This window comes from Dicentrarchus labrax, unplaced genomic scaffold, assembly GCF_905237075.1.
Source record: "Dicentrarchus labrax unplaced genomic scaffold, dlabrax2021, whole genome shotgun sequence".
In the NCBI taxonomy this organism is placed as follows: domain Eukaryota; kingdom Metazoa; phylum Chordata; class Actinopteri; family Moronidae; genus Dicentrarchus; species Dicentrarchus labrax.
This window is the reverse complement of record NW_026136723.1, coordinates 10,056,258-10,083,822: the sequence shown is the minus strand read 5'-3', so window position 1 is coordinate 10,083,822 and position 27,565 is coordinate 10,056,258.

Below are 27,565 nucleotides of genomic sequence, written 5' to 3'. Positions count from 1 at the left end.
TGTGTGTGTGTGTGTGTGTGTGTGTGTGTGTGTGTGGTGTGTGTTTGCATGATGTGCAGATGATGAGAATGAGAGTAAGAGACGAGTATGGGAGGTTGACTGCGAGTAATGGCCCATAATTAGGGGTAAATGTTTACACACACACACACACACACAAGACGCGCACACGTGCGATAGCCTGAGGTAATTTGGCGGCACTAAATGAGATTATCAGTAGCGAGGTGATTAATGAGCATCCCTACTGCAGAGCCTTATAATCAACAGTCACTGCTCTGCTGTGATACACACTAGCTGGAGCCCGGCGCAGGTACATGATACCCAGCACCTGCTGCTAACATCAGCTTCTCCTCACCACACCACCGCAACAGGATGCGCCAACAATCAGCTGAAATCTGAGTTGATCACTGGGGTGCCAGAGCAACTTTTAATTGCATTATTAGGTACTGATTGAAGACACCCGCATGGTGGATATAATTCAGGCTTTTTTGGGGGGGGTATGAATAACATTGATAATCAGGGTGAGATTTGGTCGTTCTGATGAATAAAAAAATTAGTACTGTATCAAGAATTTATTAAATTTTTTATTTTGACATGTCAACATCATAATGACAAAAACTATATAAACAAACTCCCCAAAAAACAGGTCATCGCTTAGAATAGTTATGGCTGTTGTATGATGTCTTACATTGTTTAAATTGGCCAAATCTGCAAAATAATGGGAAAAAATACTTTTCCTGGACATTACAACAAATTGGGAAGATGTTATTGTCATTTTCTGCAAAATTAATTTGAGTTCCTCTTATCAGCAAATGATTGAAATAGTGAAAAGCCAGAAGTGGAGAGAATAGAAAGCCATCCTCTATGACAGTAAAAAACAAAAAGAAGGATTTATGGGAATATATTTTGAGAGACAGAATCAACTCTTTAGGGTTTCTTGCAACTGCAACAAATGAACATAGTAGCCTGTACATGAAATATATTATGTGTCGATTTGTGTCTTCAGAAGAATAAAACTAAAAACATTATTGGGAAGATGGAGATGTGCTTTATGTGCAAATTTAGCTAAAAATGTCAGTTTTAGTCAGCAGTAGAGGCTGGAAAGAGTGAAAGCGGATTATAAAACACTGACAAGGTGTTTATTCTCTTCAGTTTAGCCATTGAGAAAACAAACGCCACAGAGGAGGAGGTGGCGCAAGTTGACACATCTTCTGTTCTACAGTAAATTAGAGGGTTTATGGGAAATGTGGGCTTTCTTTAGATCATAGCAATTGTATAAATCATGCTCTTATTTCTGTTATTATTCAGTTGTGTCCAAATTAATTGAATCTATATAGCCTATTGATTTCGTAGTTTGGTACTGATTCAGTTTAAGATTGATATTTATAAATGCAGTTGAAACAAAGCATGTCGCAGTGGCCTGCATTAAGGAACCTACACGCATAAAATGAGCTCAACAGCCATCAATAACCATCTATTTTATTCTCACCTCCTACTCAGTGGCGGACAGAGCGGTTTCACCATCTCTGTGTGCAGACACCTAGATCAGATAATGCTCTCTAAGTCTCTATAGTGAGTTGTTTGAAGTAGATCCAGTGAACTGCAGCCCTCCCCCAGCCTTCGCCTCTTGTTCTGCGAGAGCTGTGCAGTGTGTGCGGGGTGACGAGGTCAGGGTGACTGGGTCCCCTCCATCTCCATATAGGCTGTAGGCTACAGCTGCTCCTATGAGATTGGTACCTCAAATACACAGGCTGTGCCTTAGATGTCCCGGCGTGTGTGTATGTGTGTGTGTGTGTGTGTGTGTGTGTGTGTGTGTGTGTGTGTGTGTGTGTGTGTGTGTGTGTGTGATAAGGGCCAGAGGATACAGACATCTTTATCGTGTAGAAGTGGGAGGATTATCCCATCACCGCTGTATTAAATACAAAGAGAGGGATGGTAGGCCAGTTAACCAGGTGCTGACTGCAACCTTTCACCTTTACCACAGCAGACCTGGATCTTCACTCTTTAAAATCCTCTCATTATGTGGATTTCACTGCTGCACTACACACATTAGGATGTAATTAGATCTTTTGCAACCACTTTCTAATAAGTGAACTTTATGTTTCTTCTCTCTGTCATTAAATAATTTTGTAAAGTCTGGTGCTATTCTGTACTACTCTATTTTGTGAACAAATCCAAAGAAAAGACCAAACGCAATAATGAATTGACCCTTCTAACAACAACTGCTTTATAAAGCTTATTCCTCTGTGTCGAAGAGCTCTGTTGTTTCAGTAATGTTTGCTAGAAACTACAGTGGCCAGGTTTTTAAGAAATGAATAGGCGTTTCAAAAAACAGAAAATATACATACATTATACTACTAATGCTTTTCTTTTTATATATCAGGAACAAGTCATTTGTGAAAACAGCTTTTGAGTTGCCATGTTGTTAAAAGTTGCTTTGGCTCGTTCTTCTTCAACCTTTTTATGTCTTATTTCCAACCAATAAAGCATTAATACATAATTAGTTTACCATTTATAAAGGCATGTATACCATATACAATGTATAATAAAGCAAAATCTCACCAGAGCAACAGCACATCAAATGTGAAACACTGAATTATGAGTCATTTGCATTTAAAGGTGAACCTGGCAATGAAAACATGAATGAAGCACATTCAGACGCCAGCATTTTACTGTTCAAAACTCAACATTTCAGCATTCCCAAAACATTGCTGACACTGTCACCACACTATCCAAGCTGCGCTGGCCTCCACTGAAGCCACAAACTGATCCCAGCTACAGAGTGCCGCCGAGTGAAAGTGTGTGTGTCTGTATTCTCCACATTTATCATCTCTGCTATCAGCACACGACTAATATTTACCCTGACCTCATCACTATTCATCTGTTGATGCCTCAGCAATGCCGGGTTTGATTGTTTATCGTCCTAAATAAACATGTGGTGTCGAACAAAAGAATGCATACGGTAGGAATACGAACCGCTCTCCTATTGCTTTCTGAATCAGTAACATGTGAGAGCAGAGGCGCCCGGCGATGACTGCTGTCCACACAGGAAATCTGCTGATGCTGGTGTCTTCCTAAATGTGTTCAATATGCTTCCTTAAATCACAAAGTGACAATCTAATGACACAGCAAATCACTGTTATTGTCACGCTTTAAATATGTGCTGCTGCATGTTGTTTGTGGTTGAGCTTTGATTGTTTGATCCCATGGTGAAAGTCAAATCATAAAAATGCCAAAATACGGTCTGTAGAGCGTGTGCATGTATTTCTATATGATATATACAGTGTGGTGTTCTCGTGGCTCTGCTCTTTCCTCCTCCAGCGCTGCCTTCGTGCAGATTGCCATTTAAAGCGGTTGAATAATTGAGGAGTAACATTTCGCGTCAGCCATCCTGGGGTGTGTGTGTGTGTGTGTGTGTGTGTGTGTGTGAGAGAGAGACTGAGAGAGACACTTCTTAGGAGCAGGTCACACACACACACACACACACACCTGCTGGAGTGGCTGCAGATGAGAGGCCATTATTAGCTATTCCGTTATTATATAAGCTACAGTTGATACAAATGAAGACTTTTCTGCACCGAAAATAGCACATCGCTACCCAAAATACGCTTCAAATTTTCTTATAATGAGCTTCAGTAAAATACTGTTTCATCAAAATCATTACCGAACAGCAGGGGTTCAAAAGATCTAAACCAACAGCGCATTAGTCTGTCTCTCAATACTTTCCAACGTCCCTCAGCCCCTTCATTCCTACTGGAGTTGTAAATCTTTAAAAACAAGTCACAGATTTATAGTTTCATTTTTAAAATAGACTAGTTAATTTTGTAAAATAGCTGTAGCAAATGCATCTCAAAGTATTTTCAGCTGTGGATTAATACACATATTGAGTATTTACAGCAGCAGGAGCGGTTTATGTGAGATGGGCTTATTGATGTGTTTTTAATAGTTTTTGGACAACAAACAATGGTGCTGTTTGGCACAGAGCATTAGCAGATATCAGGCTTTGGCTACACAGAGAATGCTTGTTAGTCAAATCAATTAATTTTTGGTTTTTTGACACTAAGAACAAATATATTACGTTGTTCTTTAAACTACAGATCCCAATTTGACCACATTGTAGGTGATGTATTTTTGTTGGTGAGGATTTAGTGATTCAGAAATGATTAATTTCCACTCTGCATTATTTTAAATTCATACAATGATAAGGAATTACAACAAATCCTCATTTTCCTGACTCCCCCTCTGTGACCTCTCACTCTTTATCCCTAAATCCCAGTTTGAAACCTGCTACACAGACTCCACTCAATCAGCTCAGTTCATTAGTCAGTAAATGTGTGCAGCCATTTTGTGTTTCTCTTGTAATAGTTCACAACCCTCACCTCTGAACCTCAGCGTCTCGGAGGTAACTGAGGCCAACCCATGGATTAATCCCCCAAAATGGCTGCCTCACTGAGCTGTTTATCCACTGACCTTTTATTAAGAGAGGGTCCCTAACCTGAATGAATACTGTTTCACTGGCAAACACAGGGAGACACAATTAATCAAAGCCTTGTGTGTGTGTGTGTGTGTGTGTGTGTGTGTGTGTGTGTGTGTGTGTGTGTGTGTGTGTGTGTACGTATCCGATTTCAGGCCGCACACCTCACAAGTGTGTTTTCACACTGCGCAGTGTTTCTTTAACCTCTCCTAGACTCCTCCAGGCCTCACCAGGAAAGGAATCACAACAGACTTAGGTTACACATGTCCTACAGGGTGTGTGTCTGTATATGTATATGTGTGTGTGTGTGTGTGTGTGTGTACGCCTGCATGCCTGTGGGTGTGTGTGCATTGCAAGACCCTCAATTTTAACAAGGATTAGCTCTATATTTTCCTTTCATCAGTTTTCTGATGGATCCCCAAATATGTCCGAAATCAAATCGGGACAAGCGGCGCCCTGTGCGGATGTTTGGCCGGTAAAGCCCCTTCTACCTTAGCAGGTTTGAGGCTGTTGAACCTTCACTCAACAAGGGACAACACCCCTGCCCACACACACACACACACATACACACACACCCAAACGTCCCCTTAAGTCATTACAATAATCCCCCTCAGTCCGGATCTGGGAGCAGAGCAGGGACTCTTCGAACTTTCTATTAAACCAGACGCTGGCTCACTGCAGCTCAAACAAGAGGCCACAGCAGACAGCAGACCACCGCTGGTGCTGTAGAAAAAGAGAAAAAACACACATAGAAGAAGAAAAAACACATGGACTTGTGCACGAATTTGCACACACACACACACACACACACACACACACACACACACAGGCGGGAATGTAGGTGCTGCATCAGTTATTCTTCATGAAATATACAGTTCAAAGCTGCAGCAGAAGCTAAAGCCGAACAGTGAGCGTGCATAATGGCATTTCCATACTGTGTCACACAAATGTATATTCACAATACACACGCACACACACGCTCAGAGATGCGGGGGCACTATAAACAGCTCTTTATATCTCTCCCATTCAAATCGATTTGTTTACGGTCGGCTGCCAAAGGGACCAAATCTAACTGTTTCCCCTTGAATACATTAGACGGCGAGTGAGGTTGGGAAGTGATAATGACTTCCCCCGCTGCTCTCCCTCTCTTCTCCTCGTCCTCCCTTCACCCTCCTTCCCCTCCACCTCCCCGTCCCTCCATCTCCACTCGTCTACATCTGTGTCTCAGATGGGGATTTTGACTTGTACTCTTCTGATTGAAGACGGACGGACTCCATATTTCTCCCTCTCCCTCCTGTCTCTCTTCGGTCCCGGGCGCAGGACTGCTAAGTCAAAGCGCTGCTGTCTTTGCTGCCTCCCCCCTCTCTCTCTTTCTCTCTCTCCCCCAGCCTCCAGTCCTCTGAAGGAAAAGAGCCTTTATCCTTAAGGCCAGGATGCTGTGGCCGTACACATCAGGGCTGAGTGCTGAGCTGAAGGCCATGAACCCTGGACACATATTTCATCTGTGGGAAAACTGCTTTCACTTTTTACTGTACGTGCACTGTACTGTCACAAACGTTAAACTATCAGATAATAAGGACAGCTTTATTACATCTCAATATTGGATGTCAAATCAATTACATTTTATTCATATAAATTTATCCACAACAGAATATGATGCAGACAAGGAAACTAGACATTACATATGGAGAAGCTGAATGACAATATTAAGTATACATTGAGTATTATACGTTTAAGAATTTCAGGCAAATTGTAAAAGTAAAAAAAAAATTAAAATATTCATTGTTTTACACAGTATTGTGTTCTAATCAGGATGGAAACAAAAGTTAGGTCAACATGTATCACTCCTGTTTGAATGAGTTGTTTTTCCACATTAATTATATACACATCAGGGACCTGACCATTTTTGTAGAAGGTTATACAGATAAATTCAGCAGACAAGGCCCTGAGCTTTCAAAGAATCGGAGCAGCGATGAGGAGTCTGCTCGTTGGGGTCGTGGAAGGAGCTGAGGAAGTGTATCAGCAGAGTAACAGTGAGAAGAGTCAGGTCAAATGGCCATGCTGTACACCTGCATTTATTAATGTGATTGGACGTTACGAGTCAGCTGGAGAATGGAGCCAATGATTGTGAAGCAGGAATGAAGCAGTGACTTCAGTGCTGCGCCTGAGCCAATACTGTGTGCTTCATTATAAGTTCCAGGTAGAGTGAAAAAGTTTTTGGAGTGAAGACTGGATCAAAGACAAAGTTTTGAGCAACTTCCATATTTTTTTATTTAAAAAACCTTTCAGGCTTTTACACAGAATTATACTCTTATCGGGATGAAAAATATTATTATAAACTTGAGTGACCTAATCAACTAATTTATGTTATTGTCAAAAAAAAAAACAATAAAACCAACAGTGTATTAGTCCACCTCTCAACACTTTTTAGCTTCACTGCCTCCTCTGTGGCTCTCAAAATCACTGACTCTCATTCAAGGTCTTTAAAAACAGCTCAGAAATACATAGTTTCATTTACAAAAAAAAAGGCAAACAATTAAAAAAAAAACCATCTGGGCACTCTAGTTTTTAGCAGCCATTATACAGACAAGAGTAAATAATGTATTAGCTGGGGACTAGTTTCAAAGGCGGATTAATACAATACTTAATACTAAATTGATATTTACAGCAGCAGGGCAGTGTATGTGGGATCGACAGTGCCGAGGTTAATGAAGGAACATGTCATCCAGTGCAACAATGTGGCTCATTGATATGTTTTTAATATTTTTTATAATAATGGAGCTACAGGGCAGAGAGGAAAAACATATATACAGTACCGTACCGTGGCTACACAGACAACACTTTTTACATTTTTATGTTTTTATGCAATTTGTTTGCACTAAAAAATATAGATTATATCCTTATATTACACTGTTAGACAATAAAAACAATGTGGAGAAACTGCAGCAACTGTTTTACGCATCCCATATGATATTAAATCAAAGGTGAATGTTATATTTTGGCAAACTGACATTGGTCAAATCCTATTTACAGCGTATAGTTTAACGTGTGTGAGGAAGGTTTATGCACAGGTAGTTTCCGTTCAGTTCAATAAGGTAATTTTGATGTAGGGAGAACGTTCATTTTTCTGAAATTTCTTGGGCAGAGAAGGCCCTCGAATCTTAAAATCTAAGAAGCAGCAATAGAAGGAGAGAGAGAGAGAGAGAGAGAGGAAGAGAGAGAGAGAGATTGAAAGAGACAGAGAGGACTTATTGTACTAGTGTTAGCAGATGTACAGCAGTGGGATGTGTGACCAAAGCTCTGTCAAGCTTGCGGGTATCAACACAATGGGGACAGACTGTCATCCCCCCTGGCTATTAATATTACATTACTGTCACTTCAGACCAATCTCTCAGTTAAAGAGTCCGAGTGTGTGTGTGTGTGTGTGTGTGTGTGTGTGTGTGTGTGTGTGTGTGTGTGTGTGTGTGTGTGTGTGTGTGTGTGTGCAAATAGAAAAATAGAGTTAGATTCGCAGCTGAAGCCAGATTATTCTTTGATCCATTATGCAGCGAGGTAGGAGCTGGGCCTCCATAAATGAGTGTTGAATTATGTAAAGCAGCGTGTGCGTGAGAGGGGAGACCTTCATGGAGAGGTGACTATCAGAGGTGGAGATCAGGTAGGATATGATGGTGATCATGACATGTATTGGCCAGTGAGGTCATGTCTGACTCTCAGGGAAGCACCAAAAGCCTCAAATGCCAGAATGCATCATCTGGCTAACATGTGGATCTGGTTTAATGCTGGATTACTGCCTGTCGCAGCGCTTCTGCAGACTGTTTGTGTTTCTCAGTCTTCTTTGTTCTGTCTTCTATGTGGAGTACAGCTTGTATGATTTTTCTGTATGTTCTTTATTAGGGTTAGGGTTGAGCAATTTTGAAGACAATAATTGTTTTATGTCAAAGCTTCACATGATTTTTGTGCTGGTGTTTATTATTTCATTGCTGTCATCGTCATATTTTCAAATAATGTCTTAAAGGGTTACTCACTTTTTATTACAGATAAGCACCATTTATAGGGGACACTAAGCTCAGTTAAGGATTTTTAACTCAGGTTTGTAAGTAGACTGACACTGCTGGAAACTCATCCTGAAATGACTTGTTTGGTTGATGCAAGAATTACATTTAATTTATTCCTTATATGTGTGGAATCTGTTCAAAATGCCAGAGTAAAAATGGATTTAAGGTGATATAACAACTTGGACACGCTGTAATGTAGAAACCTCATTCATATCATACACAATATGATGACTTAATAATATACCTAGCATTTAAAAATTGCTAAATTAATAGTGATAATTAATTCTGTAAGTAAATTACACCATGACTACGATGATTGACAGCCTCTACACCAGCAATGGTATTGTTGGTGCTGGCGTCTCCTCAGTTAAGACTACATTTACCATTTAAATTTGATTATTTGCATGAAAATGACACTACAGCATTCATGATAAAGATCTCTGCTTTTAATGTAGAGAATGAACATATTACCAACACGTTTATCAGAAAAGCTCCTTCTTTCTGTTTACAGTGCTGTAAATCAATCAAGTAAATTTTCCGCTCTAATGGTCCTGAATATGAAAGTTAATCATCATGATAAATGACATTAATAACTTTGTGTAAACATGTTTTTGCTCTACCAACTTTTTTTTAAATGTTAGACAACCAGAATGTGGTGGGAGTGTGTGGGGTTCATTCAACAGCTCAAAAGGATCAACTAATAGATAAAAAAAAATCTTGGAGGGCAACAGGTGCTTTGATCTAGGAAGGTGTGTCACTGCTGGCTGCTGATGCTACCTGTAAACTGATGCTGACGGACGCTAACACTACTTGAAAATCAATGCAGAAGGATTCCAGTGTTACAACTGAAGTGGATCCCAGGACTGATGTAATGAACTGCTGCTAATGAATTTCCTATTAATGTAATGAACTACTTTAAAGATGCTTTAAAGGTATTTATAGATCAAGCGAAAAAACAAACTTCACAATTCTTAAGGGAAGAACAAAGAAGAGACATTTACAGGTAAACACTGAGGAGTGTAACTGAAACTATAGCATTTGGAAGCCCAGGAGGTCCTGCATGTTCAGGATAAAAAAAAAAGACCACACCAAAAGTTATGAGAGTTATGCAGCTGTGTTTTATTAATCTGTGTGTGCATGTGTGTGTTTGGGCTTGGTTGCCGCTGTGCTATTTTTCTTGCTGTCCATAACGGTTGGCAAACCAACATTACATACACGAACTGCTGTAATGGAACTGATAATCTCAAATAAAAATAAAAATACTTGTTGATGTTAAATAGCGACACAAGGTGCTTTTAAAATTTGTTAGACTCCCATAAGAAATCTCACAGATCTTTTAAAAATGATTTTACAGCATACGCAACTTTTCCAGAAAACTTGCAATACAGCTCAGCAAAAAGACTGACACACACACACACACACACACACAAACACATGCACACACACACATACACACATATGCACACATACACACACACACACACACACACACACACACACACACACACACACGCTGAGCTTTGTGGGGAATATGGCTGGAATGTGAGATCGTCAACAGAGCATGTGGAAGGGAAGAGGAGGCAGCAGCCTGCCAGAGTGTTGTTATTCAGGTCCACACGCCTCGGCATCTGTGTCAGCTAATGAGAGAAACTCAGCTCTGTTTCATCTAGTCTCCCTGGACCAGGAATTAGCATCTCCAAAGACAGACGCAGCGAGAGGGACGGAGGGAGGGAGGGAGAGAAAGAGAGAGGGAGAGCCACAGAGAAATACAGAGAGAGAGAGAGAGAGGAGAGAGAGAGAGAGAGAGAGAGAGAGAGAGAGAGAGAGAGAGAGAAAAAAACAAGGCGAAAAATAAGTGTGATCGACAGAAAAAGGGGGGAGGGGGGGGGGGGGGGGAGAGGAGGCTGGCTTCCTAGACAGGGAGGTGAATATAAACACAAACTCTCTGTCTCTCTGTCCCTCACACACATGCTGCAGCATATTGACAAGGCAGAGTTAAGTGAGGTGGCTGAGTGTGAGACAGCCCTTAATAGGTCCCTGATGGACCCCCAAGATGAAGAGGCCAGCCACTCAACACAGAGGGGGGAAGATGGGAGGAGGGGAGTCGGGGGGTCACAGGTCAGAGGTCAGCCAATCATTACACCCCCCCTGCCCACCCGCCCCAATCCACCGCAAACCACCACAACCACCCGTTCCTCTCCCACTTGACTGCACAGTGCCTAATGATTATTAACACGTTAAAACACTTAAGGAGCGCTGGGAGCGAACGCACCCCAGAGAGAGACAGAGATGAGAGGAGAGGAGGGAGAGAAAGGGGGAGAGGGGAGGTATGGTAATGATGTGCTTGCACATGATTTGCTGGATAGATATCACTAATCACCTCGTCCCTATGGTGACACCATTGGGACGCAGTCACACACACACACACACACACACACACACACACACACACACACACACACACACACACTTCCACTGATACAGGCTATACTTTCACAGAGAAACAGCGATATCAACCTAATAAATATTTCTCTTTTGCATTTGATTATTTTTTCTTTCAAAGACATGGTGCATATTTAAAAGGCTGCTCATTTGTGTGTGTAGTGCGTGTGATCTAATTGCGCGTGTGCATGTCCGCGTGCACACAAGTCTTCATCCCAAATTTTGTTCTACTGTGCATGAGCATTTGTGCAGCGAGTTTGTGTGTACACAAGTGTGTGTGCATGGAGCAGTGGGGAGCCCTCTCATCTGTGCTTAGCCCAGTAAATGGTGAGTGATTGAAGGGTTTGATGTGGAGTGATTCAGCTGGGAGCTCGTCTGTCTGCGTTGAGCCCCTCAGCTCATAATCTCATGTAGCGAGGCTCTTCACAACTCGGAAAACTGAAGCCTGCGGAAATATTTTACAGCCGCCGAAGATGAACTCAAACCAAAGCAACCACCCACAAAAGTTTCCCGAAAGGGATGGTACCCGTCAGCGACGCAAAATGGGCTAATGAGATGAGAGTGACAAGAAAGTGAGTGATAAACAGAGAAAAATGGTGAGAAATTGTGAGTCTATATTGAATTTTTGGCGCTTTTTCGAAAACAAAGATTACAAAGGAATCTTCTCAGATCAATAAAAAGAAATAAGGAATATTTAAACATTTCAGAATCAGTGCACACAATAGACATTTTTGTGTGCCACCTCTAATACTTTGTGATAGGGCTGGGTGATAAACCAGATTTATTGAATTAACAACACAGAATCCAAATGCACTCACGTTTTAACTTTAAGTGAATACATTTTCTGAATCTAAACTAACAATATAACTGAGACCAGTGACATATAACAAAACAACAACATAAAAAAACTGTTTCATCAGTCCTGATGGTTGCCAGACACAATTAAATAACACTGATGTATTACTGTTCCATCTTCATTATCAAACTGTCACAGTTGGTGGTTATATAGATTTTAAGTCATATTGTCTAGAACCAGCTTGTCAGGTTACTATGAGAAGTCAGCAAATGATCAGTTCTCTTAAGGACCGGTCAGAAAGTGGCACAGCAAAATTCACCTGTGTGTCTTGGCAAAATATGTGGCTCCAGTAGCTTGGTGACAGGGCTAGCCAATAAACTCCTGTAACTGGGAAATCGCTAACATGATAGCCAGCAGGGCTAACCCCCTTGACTAGCTCAAAGGCTGCTGATCATTGTAAAAGGGAACTGGCCAGCTAAGAGGTGCACACTAAAGGTAGAAGTTGAGAAAAGCTAAAATTATTGTAAATGTCCTCTGCCACAATGTGAGTAACAACCAGGCGAGAGCCAATCACAGTCGTTTTGATTTCCACAAAAACAGAACCAAAGAGATGTTTATTTCCCTGCTCCACAAAAGGAGTGGGGGGATCGCTTCTACAGCCGATCAATGCCAGTTTTCAACAAAACGTACCGCAAGGTATACTTTGCCTGATACGTGCGAATGCACCGCTACTCTACAACTGTTGGTTCAAACACTTTCAGTAAATAATACCCACATACAAACTGCTGCAGGGCTTAAACTTGAAACTCAATTTTCAGTTGCTTTCAGTGATTACTCTTCAACATGCACCCTCAGTTCACCAATTTCAACTGACACACTGATGTAAAACTAAATGGAAATTCAGTCTGATTATCAGGCAAGGCAACTCTTCATGTCTGAATGCAGCCGGGTTTATATGACAATATTTTGTGGGTTCAGTATATTAAGGAATATTATGGAATAGTAAATTGAGCTATATTTGACTCATGAGTCACCTCTCCATCTGTCATAGGTAGGACTGACATGAAGCATTTCATCTGTTCCCTCAGAGAAGGTGTGTGTGTGTGTGTGTGTGTTGCCGTGTGTGTCCCAGGGGTGCATTGTGTCAGTGGGGGTCAGCTGAGCGGCTGCTGGGGGAGGATCCGCCAGTGAAGTGGTCAAGCAGCCCCAGATGGGTTTCTAATAGTCTTAATCCAACAGGTCACCGTGCTGGGCTCTGCCTCGCTGCAGCCTCTTATAAACCTGGTTCTCCTCTCCTTCTGCCTCCTCTCACTCTCTTTCAACTCCCCTCTGCTTATCTAACCTCCCCCCTCTCTGTCTCCCCCTCCTGCCTCGTTCTGCCTGTCTCTCCAGAAAAGCAGCAAGAAGCTAATGAGGCTTGGCTGGCGTTTATCCAGCCCTCTGTCCCTGTGTGTGTGTGTGTGTGTGTGTGTGTGTGTGTGTGTGTGTGTGTGTGTGTGTGTATGTGTGCCTAAGCAACCTCCCGGCTTTATTTATTATGATATTTGTCTGCATCAAAATAAATATCAACATGAATTATTTTTTTTACATCTATAGGCAAATTAATGCAGTATGGGGGATGTATAAAAAGGGCAGAAGTCGATGGGAAAACTGCTCTGGAAAGACAGGCAGTTACAGGCTGTTGGAAATGGGAATTCCAAGGTGGATTTTCAGGGGCGGAAGGCAGGTTTTCCGCCCCATTAAAAGGTTCCCAGTGCAGGGAGATGCGCTCCACCTCGGATAAGACCCTCCCGTTATCTCTCTACGGAACAGACAGATGGGAAATCATTCCCGCTTTTCTCTGCCTCCGTGAAGCACCTGCCTGTTTTCCATACAGAGGGACTCTCCAAGAGAAACAAACATTAAACAGCCTCCTAGCACACGCTTTGATGCTGAAATCTACCTTTCCCCAACCTGAGAATATTCTCAATACATCATTAACTCCCATTGCTGGAATTTGCAGACAGATCGAGCTAATGAGACACATTTCAGAGAGTAAATTTCAAACCAGGTTCGCAGTTTGACAGACCACTACGCCAGTGGTTTGCATTTGATATAATTTACAGAGAGCAGCAACAGATAGGAAGCGAGAGGCTGAGTAATCACACGTGATGCTACTGCGAGGATAGAGACGGAGAGGAGACCTGTCACACACATCGTTGTAGCAGTCATTAGTGCAAAGTGACAGTTTCTGGTGGCCCTCCAGTCAGCTGGGGAAGCAGAGGAGAGTGTGTGTGTGTGTGTGTGTGTCAGGGAGGCGAGACAGCGGGATGTAATGTATTATATCAACAACAGGTTCACTCCAACACCCCAGCCAACGTGACAGTGTTAATATTGCAGGATTATTATTCAGCCGAGCAGCGCTGAAGGTGTGATGACCCGAGCAGGTGACGGGACTAATTAACCACCGTTTGACCCTGCCTGCCTCAGACAGCTGCTTTGTCTGTGTGTGTGTGTCTCTGTGTGTGCGTGTGTGTGCACTCACTGTGAGTGATACCCAGCTTAAGAAATCATTTTTCATTCCTCTGCCAGTGAGGGTGTGGTAATTGTGTGTGTGCACCCACCCGTCCGTCAAATGTTTCAGGCATCAGATTTCAGGTGGTATCCCACACATGATTTGATTTGCATAGGAAACAAATTAAATGATCTCACAGCTGTTGGCAAAAAATAATAGATTTTTCTTACGAGTCTGGGTTTAAGATGCTGGATAAAATCAGGTGTTGAGAGGTAATGCTGCAGTGTGCAGTCAATCAATCAGAGGGATGTATGTATGAAAGGACCTTTTTCATTTAATGTATTGAAGTCCATGTGTGTGGGTTGATGTTGGTCGCCTGCTGATATACTGTAAATATCACCATGTGAATGACAGTTAATCATCAGCAGGCAGGTGTCCATCAGCACAGAGGAACATAATATGAGCTGAGGGACTCTGCTGTGCGGGTTCAAAAGGGGCTCAACTGTGATAGGTCTGTTATGTTCATTTACATATTTGAATGAGTTTGCAACAGAAGCAAGCAGCCAGAGTAGACAGCATTTATCTAATGACCTGCAGAGGATAGAAGCAGCCAAAAACGAAATAAAACTGGTGACATGAGAGGAATATATATATATTTTATATTTTATATGGGAGATAAATAATAAGACAAACATGTGCAAATTGTACAAACAGTTACATTTTACAAGGGCAGAGCTTCCACCTAAACTGGCTTTTATGGTTTGTGCAAACATTTACTGTTTAAGAAAAAAGTTGGTTATTTGCTTGCTTTTTTTTTTGTCTAGTTGCTCTCTTTTGTTTTCACCACATTTATTATGTCTTGCAAAAATGTGATATCCACTGTTCCAAAGAAATAACAGCAACTTATTGATAAAGGATGGCTCTGATATGCTTTCGAATTTGCATGAATGAATGAATAATTTGGCCTTTTCTCTGTCCATCAACTCCAAAATCTAATTTTAACTGAACTCAGGAGAATGGTGCGTCTCACTGCTGCCATTTTTACAATTACACTCACAGCATCCGCCTATTAGAACAATTTACAGACATTTGGGGGGGAAATGATGCATCAGACCACTTCACTAAATGATTAGCATTCAAAGCAGCAACTCATCCAAAAATTGTCCAAAATGTTTCAGTTTCCAATTAAATTTTTTTACTTATATGTTTCACTGATTCTTTTAGATTTACATTGTTTTTGTTCTATCACCCCTTTCCCCCCTCCCCTCCTAACCAACTGGTCCTGATGTTTTCATTTCGCTGTTTACATTGTCTCATGTGCTCTTTGTTATATAACTCATTTTTTTAAAGAGTTTTATGGAAAATCTCTCGTGGTCTTCGTGAACTACATTAGGGAGACAGACCATACCACTCTAAGAGAGGGGGGTGGAATAGTCCAAGTGGTTTAACACATATGTTTTCAACTAGGTTGGAACTAAATTGATGCACTTGGGACTAGGAGCTGGGATCTCTGGTGTTGAAAACCTCTGTTGAGGTTAAGGTTATGCACTTAAAGGTGCCCTGCGGACAGTTATGTTTACATTCAGTGTAAAACATTGTTTATACAGGATGAATGCATTTTCCTGCATCACTCATAAAACACTTGCAAAGCTTCATGTGGCAAGTATTCGTCCTTCCTGTCTTTGTTGGCCTGTTGTCTTGGTGCATTACCGCCACCTGTAGATCACTGGAATAGTGTGAAACCATTCAGAAATGTGTGTACTCATGCGTGTGCATTAGAGACTCACAAAATGGGGACCCACTCATAGAAAAACTTCTCCATAGTGCTACTACTGTAAAAACCTCCACAGGTTACATTTAAAGGGGAACTCCAGAGATTTAATATGGTACTTTACAAATTTGAGAGGCCTGCAAGAGACAGATTAAAAAAAGTTTAAGTAACTTAATGTAGTAGAAATTTTTGTCCATAATGGGTCAAACTGCTAAAACACAGGGTCCTACATAATGTCCTCCAATAACGCAACTCAACAGCTTCTGTTGTTAGACTTTTCCTACCTGGTACATGTCCACGTCTTTAAAACTGCACGCCCCAGTTTGGGCAGCCTTCCTGTTATAAATTTGTAGCGATGCAATGACATCATTATCATCAGTGTTAATTTCATCAAGCTATTTTTTAAGGTTGAAAACAAGATTAAAACTAGCCTTTTTAAAGACTGAACGAAATGTATTACATTTTTCGTCAACCAATAAAAACTAAACAATAATGTGGAAGACAAGCCAGAGTTTGGAAATGATGACTTTGATTACTGACACAGTCACTGTGTGTGTGTGTGTGTGTGTGTGTGTGTGTGTGTGTGTGTGAAAGTAAACAGTGCCTTTTGCAGTGATAACACCTGTAACCTTGGCAACTGCACACAATAGAGATGGACACAGTCTATAGCCTCACACTGCTTACAAGACATAAAAAAATTATAATTATGACTTAGATTAGACTAAAATTTCACTGTCTAAAATGGGAACAAAATAAATAAAACGTGACTTATAAAAAAATCAGGTGCCAAAATTAACATTGCTCTAAACGTCATGTGTACTGGAGTGGAGTTCCCCTTTAAGTTCATAGTTTATCTGTCTCTCAAAGATCTCTTGCACTGACCAAACACCGTACCAACAGTGACTTACATTGTCCTATGAACAGAAACGAACCTGACCTGGCTGAGAACAGATTGACTCCCCAGATTTGTGACTGTGATGCTGTGAGGCAGTTGCATCTTAGAAAGTGGTAACTGTCTGGCCCAAAGGGGGGGCTGACTTTTTTATGTGGGGTTTCTTGGATTGTTTCAGTCCTGATTTTGAGCAGTTACCTGTAAAAGAAACCACAGCAGACACACACAGGGAGGCCACTAAATTCTTGTGGGCCCCATGTGCACGGCGCACTTTAATCTTTAATGGCATGGTGATGATGGAGTCCTCTTGACCTCCAGGTTTACACACACACACACACACACACACACACACACACACACACATACCCACACACACACACATCTTAAATCTCTGCAGCTCCTTTCCTCGACTCATTCGTCGTGTCTTTTAACTTCTCAGCGTTCCTACAGATTGGTGACTTCCCCGGTTCAACTCCTCAACAATAGGCAGGTCCTACCCGGAGCTGGGGAAAGCTGGCCTGCCATTGTCCCAGCTGAAAGCCCAGTTATTCATTGCCCGTGAGTTAAAGAGCTGACCCCGGTGTAACACTGACGTAGCTGGCTTACAACACTGAGGCCCTTTGTCTGGCCCTGCCTCGTCTCTGATCACCCTGTAATGAACTGAGAGCTCTGTCGAAAATTTACAGCCCTCGCCTTTCATCCCCCTCTTTGCCTTGTCTTCATTTTTAGTGCTCCTTTTCTCAACAGACATCATTTTAAAGGGTTTCCCTCCCTCTAGACTCCCTAACACAATAACAATGCTGACAATATGAGATGGACCATTAATTTCCTCTCAATGGATCCCAGTTGTTTTACCCTCTTCTCCTGTCTTCCCTCCTTTCTTTAGCTTGCTGTGTTTTGTTCGCCTTCTCCAGCTCTATAGGGATGGGCTTCTTCATCCCATAGGGGTCCAACTGACACACACAAACACACACACACACACATGCAAGAGTAGGTGAGAGTCCTAAATGAATTACCTCCTACTGTTCCTATAATGGGGAGTTAAACGCTCTAAATGCTTTACGACATTTAATCATTACCTCACACAGGCAGTAGTTCCCCACACACACACAAACTGTTGCCTCAAATGCAACCCTTATCTGTAAAAAAAATACATTCAGGACATATGCAAAAATGTTACAGGATCCGAGCAATGCCCAAACATTTTTTTGGTCCGGCTAATATCTTATTTTTTCCCCTGAAAATATTTCTTCAATCTGGAATTGGTGATGGATTTCTGTGAACTGCGGATGGACCTGCTGTAATAAATCCTCTCCTTGAAGTGTGTGTGAGGGAGAGTGCATGTGTGCGTGTGTGTGTGTGTGTGTGTGTGTGTGATATCCCAGGGTAAATTGTTTCCTCCAGGCTTTGAGAGGTGGGCATTCAACAGCCTGCCAAAAAAGCTATAGGCGATAATTAAATGATTCCACGCTTGAAAGGAGAAAGAAACAGAGACAGGGAGAGAGAGAGGAGAGAGAGAGATACAGACAAAAAGGGATGGAGGAGGGAGAGAGAGAGAGAGAGAGAGCTGGACGAAGTGTGAGGAAGGGAAACAGAAACAGAGAGAGATAGATTTTAGAAAGCCACAGTGTGGGATAGTATCACACTCTGTGGGCCAACACACTGCGGATCCAACCCAGTGCCTGAAGCCAGCGTGGAGATAAAGAAACATCATTAATCAGCCATGTTGGAGGAGTCTAATTCAGGATGGCTCCTGTCAAATGCCAAACCAACACGTTTAATTCCAACTCCAGTTTTTCTTTTACCTTCATTTGTGCTGTCTCTGCAGCATCCTGCTTCAAATCATCACAATTCCATGAACTTAGACCAGGAGATTCCCACTACAACCAGAGCCACTGGGGCAGCTGAGGGGGTCAGTGCCTTGCTCAAAGGCAGCAGAGCAACTATTGTGAAGGGAGTGGAGAGTGTTTACTTCACTTTAATTTCTTTTCAATGTAGACTTACAGCTAAAGACTGAAATTTAAATGTATTTATCAGGGTTATTTTACCCTGATGATGTCATTAGAGTTATTTTAAACTCTCTGTGAGAAATAAAGTTCATAAACCACTGAGCAACAAAAGCAGGTCGCTGTATACTTCTTCACTCGCTAACCTTAAGTGTCTAAACATAACAATAAAGGTTTAATCATGCTTCAGTTGCTATGAGTTCATATACTGCAAAATCCCATATTGGGAGGAAAAGCAATGAAATGGGTCAATGACGCATATTTGCATTTTGTGACTTGGCAGATATGTTCACTGAAAAGGTTCCTTGAATAAGATTTCTCTTGAAAATGTGTTCGCTGTTACAGTTTAGTGGGCTAAATACACATGTGGGAGAAATGGTTGTTTTATCAGACTTTAGAAAGTTCCTCAAAAGACACAGAGGACATTATACAGCTGTTGTGACAGGCTGAGTAGTGCTCTTCACGACAAGTATACTGATTTTGATGAGTATTTGGTGAAGTTCCCCTTTAATTGGCAATAATTTTGATCGTTTAAGTCATTTAGCATGAAAAATGATGAACAGTTGGTGAAGTCAGCTCCCCACATTATGAGGATTTGCTGCTTGTCTCTGTTTTGTAGTTTTGTAAACGGTGTATTTTGGGGTTTTAGACAGCTGGTCAGACAAAATGAGCAATCTGAAGATGTCACCTTGGTTTACTAGAAATAGTGATGGGCTTTTTTTCTCATGGTTGTTACTAAAGTAATCAGTAATAGAAAATTGCACCTGTACAAGTTTGTTTTTCATTTCTGACCAAACCTGATCAGTTATGTGGAAGACATCTTACTCATTCATCACATGTGGAACACCATTTCAGTTCTCGTCATATAGGCACATGTGATTGTCGGATATTCCACATGTGAAATGTAAGACGACATTAGTTTCTTTTTACTTTAAATTAGTTTGGCAGTGACAGCAAAGAGATGACATGAAGTGAGTGGGCAGAGATGCCATAAATGTCATGCAATCATCATATTTTGCCATGTGTGGTTTTCACATGTGAAATGCAATATTTTTACAAATTTTAAATGTTTTTTTGCAACTTATATCATTTTCTATTTCTCTTTTTCTCCACCTCCCATTCAGTAAGCAATCCAGCGGTTTAGTGTACGCTCATTTACATTCCTCAAACTGTCACTCACAAGTAGACACACACAGAGAAATTGTTGCTGCATGTGCCAATTTTTTCAAGAGTCGGAGCATTCAGTGTTCATCACTTGACACCCCGAGTTGCTCAGGTTTCAATGCTCTAACAGAAAAAAAAAACTCTCTCTGTCTCTGTCTCTTATTCTCTCGCTCACTCTGACAGTAGGTGTTGCATACTAATGTGTGTGTGTCTCAGGGGGGCGAGATGAGGAAGTCCTCTCCCATTACTCAGTGCCCACCAGCTGGGCAGGGGCAAGGGCTACAGCAGCCAGACAGATGGTACTGTCACCCCCTGCTCACACACACACACACACACACACACACACACACACGCACAAACACACAAAACACAATGGTGTAACAGTGAGGAGGAAGTCATTAGCTGGGAAAACCACAAGATTCCTTATTGAACGGGGGGAAGAAGAGGGGTGAGGGAGATATAAAGAGGGAGAGAGAGAGAGAGGGAGGGAAAAAGAGCGAGAAAGAGAGAGAGAGAGAGTGAGGGAGGTTTTATCCTAAACTCAGTTCTGCTGAGGCAATCTGTCATGGTTGAAGTAATTGCCCTCGTCTTGCGTGAATGAAGTGATCTGTCATCGCCCACTGCATTACTGCCTTAAGAATTGCTCTGAAACACACACACACACACACACACACACACACACACACAAACACGGTCACAAAGCCGTGACCCTCCTGAACGCTCCAACTAAGACGCATGCAGCTGTGACATCTTGAATAAACCGCCCTCCGAAAAATTTTCAGGGGAGGGAGAAAAAAAAATGCAAAAGGACACACGGCAAGTCTCCCTTCTTCCCCTCCATCATTCATAATCGCTCTTTGTCTCCGCAGAGAAAGAGTGCGAGTGTTGCTGAGTGTAAAGCGGGTGATTCTGGCTCTGTTTTATCAGTAAGAGTAGAGTGGGCTTGGGTCTCATTAGGTCAACATCCTCTGGTCTTATATTGTAGCTTATTTGGCGTGGTTTATAAACTGTGTTGAATGAGAAAACAAAGGGGTGAGGGGAGGTATAATTGCACTTTAACTGCTGCTATTGGACTAATATTTGTCCAAGTGGGGAAAAGAGACATTAGTCACATTGATTATGAGTCATTATTGGACTAGCGGGTGGTGAGCTGGGCTGAATGGCTGCATTACGTTGGATGAATGTTTAATATGGATAGATAGGCAGGGTATGGAAAAAATATCACAACTTTCAGCCAATATTGGCCTGAATTATTCAAATATGTAAAACACAGTTAATATTTTCAAACACTAATATACACAATATTTTTATATGTTTTGCACATAAATAATTTCATTATTAAATACTATTTTTACCATTGGTAAAACTCCTTAAGTCTGCAGATGACACTACAGTAGTAGGTCTTACAAATGATGAAGCCTCATGTAGAACAGATTGATCAGCTGTGGATGGAAAAATAACCAAACTTTTGCATCCCACTTTTTTTTCCTATTATCAAAATCAATTTCCTTATAATTCCTGAGGGTATCAGAAAGGCAATTCTTACCAAGGAACATCAGAGACATCATCTTTTCTTGAAAAAGTTCATATTTTATTAAGGACATTTGTTGTAGACATGGTCTATTCTCATCAGATAACTATTAATAAAAGTTAAGTTGCAGCCCAGTTCAACAAATCCACAATACATGATTCACCTTACGAGCCAATATTTAGTCAATACAGACAGTGATGTGTGGGCAGCATCACGTAGTATCTCACAATTTGATGAGCCTGTGGCACACACCCAATGTATCACACAAACAGAAAACGTTGTCAAGGTACAGTACGTGCAATGTGCCAGTTGTTACTTTTTTGGAGACGTCAGTGCCGGAAAATAGCAGTGGCCCGTGTTAAACCACATCAACCCGCAACAACAACCACAGTGATTGTGTACTGGCTTAAGTACATAGGGTGTGGCTGGTTTGATGATTGTCATATCCTGCTCGTGGGTGTGGATGTTTGGGTGGTGGATTGGCACATCACAATTTGCCTTACCTTAACTATACCTTAAAGTAACAGTTCGACGCTTTGGGAAATATACTTGTTTGCTTTCTTGTTTAATTAGATGAGAAGATTGATACCTCTCTCATATCTATCTGATTAATACGAAGCTTAAGCCAGGAGGCAGTTAGCTTGGCTAAGCATAAAGACTGAATGCAGGGAGGTAAATAAAAATATAAATCTGCCTACCAGCATCTCTAAATGCCATATCTCATTTGTTTGACCCGTACACACCCAAAGTACCAAACACCAATCAGGTGTTACGGGGGGGATTACATGTTGAATATTTTTTTTCCAAGATGTCAAACTATTTTAAAACATTAACATAGCAGCAAATATCTATTTTTATAGTGGAGTCATGGTGTCCTGAGCGGAGAATGATATCACACTCCCTTTGCCTGTGTGGCTATAGCAGCCTCGCTCTGGGTTGTTTACAGAGCGACTGAAACTGCTGTTTTTCTAATCTATGTTTGTGAATCAAGGATTTATTTTGACCAAAGCAGAGTTTGTGTTTGCTAGAACAGTGGAAGACTGACAAAGATTGTTCTGGTGAGTTTTATTCTGTTGATGTCCACTTTGAATTAAGTTGTGATGTTACAATGACCTGCAAGGTGAAATGACAATTTTTTCCTATGGAGTCTGGTGACAAGCCATATTACAGCTGTTTCCGGTTAAATAAACAATCTATATCTGTAGCGATCCACTCATGTTTTTGGGCACTTAACAACAATAATCTGGCAATAATCTGTAGTTGACGGCTCATTTGGCCCCAATGCAGTATTTGCTGCCCTTTTCCCAAACATTTTCACATCTAACTCTGTGAATTAGGGGTTTATTTCAACCAACCCAGTTGGTGACTGTTGGAAGGCCTGTGGAAAGACTAACCAAGGCAGTTTTGGTGAGTTTATTTTATTTCTGTCCCATGTTTTGGTCTGAGATACTCTTGCAACATCCAGCTTTTTTTTTTTCCAAAGCTAATTTTGTATATATAACCTTTAATCAGTTTATTTGCAATAATCATAACCTTTTTCTAGCCTTAACCATACCACAGTTGGTGTGCCTAGATATTAAAGCTTTAAAACAATGTCAATTTACATAATCCAAGGTTTTGCATAATTGCCCGATATTAGTTATTTTATGGAGATAGGGCTGCTATGCTCAGTTTTCAAAGTCAACAAAAATAGCATACTAGGGAAAACACTTATTATTTATTTATTAGGCAGGAAAATGATCCAATTCAAAGATCCAGCTTCAGTCAAGATTCATCAGTCTCACTCTTCACCAAAGCATACACATTAAAATGAATCCCTATACAGTTAAATGCAATGCAGTCACCAACATGACAGCCCTGCAGCTACATTTGTGAAGTTTAAAATCACCACGATGATTCAACTTGATGGTAATTTTTGAGGAGTTTTTATAGTGAATTGCATATATTGCACAGGTGTTAATGTGTCCACCGTCCGTATGTACAGTACGTTAAATCGCCAACCCCCACATGCACACACACACACACATGCTCCCAAACTCGCCACCTCCTCCATCACCTCCACACATGCACACTCACACAAACAGACGGTCAAATTGACATACAGTCTGTCATATTTGCGGCTGGTAAACAAGCACTGAGAGGCTGTTAAAGCCGGCAAGCTGAGTAAACCAGAGACAACAGTGTGCTTAATGAACTGGGCTGCCTCCCAGCACAACATCTCATCATCACTTGGACTTAAACAAACCACTCAGCTGCTAATTGGCCAAGCTGCATGGAGCCGCTGTGAGGAATGTACGCTCCCCACCTCCACTGTTGCTTCTCAAAGGCTTGACAGACAGCAGCAAGACAGACTCTCTGTTATTGAGTCTTTGCACAGATATGTGACAGTCTGGCCTTCTGTTGGGCTCGACTGTGTACATCTATACTGAGTCACTGTATAGTCTTTTATGTACTTCCACTATAATTGGTATTGATGTTTTTTTTTTTTTTTTTTTTTATATTGCCTCACTCTCACAATCTATCTTGACATGATTTGATTGCTGAAATTGCAGTTTGAGGTTAAAGTTTTCTTTTTGCACTACATTTCCCAAAAAGCACTTGTCAATCAAACGCTGCAGCCAGTGTCGTGACATCTTTCTCTTGCATGTTCAGATGACAAAGTTTGAGTTTCTGCAGGTATTCTGCTCTCTTCTTCATCTGTTTAGCGGTGGTGGCTACTGCCGCTGATGCTAACTACCCAGTTCTTCTTCCTCTGTTTATTTCAAACAAACAAACAAAGCCCATCACTTCCTGTGTGCCAGAGGATTTCGCCCAGGAAAGCCCTACCAGACACCAGGTGTTTAGATTAGCAAATGCAAAGATTCATAAACTGGGTATAAGCTGAATTATATTATTTGCAAACAAACATTTATTTATATGAAATGTTGCAGATATTTCCTCACCAGCATTTATTTACATTCTTGTCTGTGTTTTATGCAATTAATATTGCTGCTGTACCGTCTCAGTTTCCCCACATAAATTATTAAAGTTTGATCTTATTATCTGTACTTCGTGCGTGCAGTTTTATTTGGGGAGTTTGGAAAATCGTGCTTTTATATTCATGTGACTTATACATTGAAGTATTTAAAGGAGTTTCTGGCTACTTGTGCAGCCAATAATTCACCCACAATGTAATTTTTGGAGGTAGAGGTCAGACCAGCCTTGTTGCAGGGTGGAGATGTTTCGAGCCAGTGTAGGGTTTAGGAGGAAGTTGATAGAGCTTAAGAGCAGGAAGCACACCCAAATGGCTCATGGTCAAAGCCTGAAAGGAACAACAAAAAAATCTCTGCCGTTAGTTCAAGTTCATGTATCTGTTTGCTTTACTGTACCTCAGGTTTATTGAGGGAGTGTGCAAATATTGGTGACAAGGATATGAATGATATGGATATTGAGGGTGGATTTTTTTTAATGGAGCTAGTTTGCTGATATTAAATTTCAGAGCAGAGTTGGTCGTTATTGTTCAAGCCAGAAATTGCCTATTGAAAACAACTGATTCAATCTACGTAGCTAGGTCTACCTATAATAACTATGTGTGTGTAGTGTGACCTCTTTTCAGGTCGGGATAGTAGGAGTGAGGTTGTGTGGTCCAGGTCCAACCAGTATTTGCACCTGGAATTCGCTTCATTGTTTTTCCACAGTGTAATCCTATTGTTTCTTCTATATACTCTGTACATATGGTATCTGTTGCAGGTCTGTCTGTCCTGGAAGAGGGTTTCCCCCCTCGAGGCTTCTTCCTTTTTTTCTACATGAAAGAGATTTTTTTTTCTTATCTGAATCAAGGCTGAAAGATGAAGTGTTGTATCATGTGTTGAAGCCCTTTGAGGCAAATTTGTGATTTTGGGCCATATAAATAAAAAAAACTTGACTTGAATAATAAAAGGTTGATATTTCACCTAACTTAAAATAATAATAATCTAAGCCAGGTTTAAACTGCAGGATTCATGTGACATATCGTGATACTTTATTTTATTGCCCATTTGATTTGCTTCAATCACTGAACTCAACTTGCCTTATCTGGAAGAAGTGTCCATATGGACCAGCTGTGTAATTCCTTTTTGTATAAAACTCTTGCTCAGCAAAGTAAAATGGGAAATATTATCAAATTGCTTATTTAAACCAATTTGAATATTACTTATATAAAAATGAGGCTATCAAATAACATATCAATGATGAAGCGTTGGTTAGATCATTTGATACTTTGGTGCTCACGGGTTCTGTAAAATGCAGTGAACCATTGTATTGTGGAGAATCTGATCTGACGATGTGTAGCATGTCAATGTTGTTTAAACATTTATATTTGTGTAGGCAATCTAAGCAGCTTAGAACTCACTCAAGCAGGCGACCCATTGCATCTAAATACATCCAAACAATTTCTATAAAATCTAGACCAGGCGTCTAATTGAGACCACTGTTTATTTGTCAAAATGTGTAGCCACACCAGGCAAGACCCTGCTTTTAATTGAAGTTTTTTGGTATCTGACATCATTTAATTTATTTGCAGTTCATTGGACGTGCTGCAATTGCTTTGGCAACCGAAAGCATTTGACGACCTGGGAGCACGAACACCACCTGTTTGTGTCCCATTTACCATAACCTAAAGCGCTATTTGACAACCTGTGAATGAGACTGACAACTTTCTTTCTCCAGACTGACCTCACCTTTAGGGTATTTGGAGATGGGTAGCCTCTACCAAAGGAGGAGCCACAGTAACTCCAAAGCTGTTGTATTGATGCGTTGTGTCTAGTTAGCTGGCGTGCTAACGTAAGTCTACCTGAATTAACCTTAACTTCACTGTGAGGACTTCTGGAGCGTTGCTGTGTGCACCAGAGCTAACATGGTAAATACACAAGATGTGACATGTTGGTGTAGGTTTTGGAGCACCTTTGAGCACCTTGGGATTGGTAAGAAAATAATGTAACAAGTCAGATCATAATAATTTTGCTATTGACTAATTAATGAATTAATATAAGAAATTACACATTTTCAGTGAGTAATTGATACAGTAACTTACCTAACCCTGCTTTTCAGCATAAAAATATGGTGGTGGTGTGACTAGTGCTGCAGATCAATTTAAAATAATTTACTGATTATTGCACAATTTTCTTTGATTAGTCACTTTTTTGCTGAAGACTGAAGCTTGTAATAATGGATATTTAAATATAAAATCACAGTATTTATGTAGAATGAAGGAAAGGAAGTATGACAAAGTGAAGAAGCAAGTGCAAACCATTGCAGATTGCATTGTTTATCAGTGAAGTGTGCTGTGGCACCCAGGTAGTACTCACAGAAGTCCAGTGGTCCCCTGAGAGAGCAACCTCTTGTTTGTTCTTGACACGATGGTTCCTCTCGAGGCTTAATTGTAAGCGTTTTCTCCCAATGCAATTCAAATGAATCAGGCAGGATTCTTTGGGCAGCAGTTTTTAGCAATCCAATTAGTCACAGCATTAGTTACCTCCTCACTTACAGGTTTCATTATATGACCACAAGTACAACACTCCAACATCTCCAACATGTTCACCTCCTATGAGCAATTGATAAAACACTATTGGCTGTTATTCTATTTGTATTGACAGGCCAATAATGGCTTATATCATTCAGTTTTGTTTAATACTGCTGTATAGCCATACTGTAATTAACACATAGCAATATATACGAAAGGGCTTTTTTAAACACATAGTAAGAGTATAACAATATATAAGCCAGGAGTTTCAATTTCAGCTGGATGAAAGAGACACACAACCTCACCATCTCCTTCTCCCTGGCAGTTAATAGGTGATTAAGCCCTGTTGCAGACAGTGGGCCACGGGGAGCCAATTGATCTGACCTTTGACCCCTCACTCTGATGGAGGGGGTGGCTGGAGGTCAGGCCTGTAAGGGATACCCTCTTTATCCTTACCCCAGAAC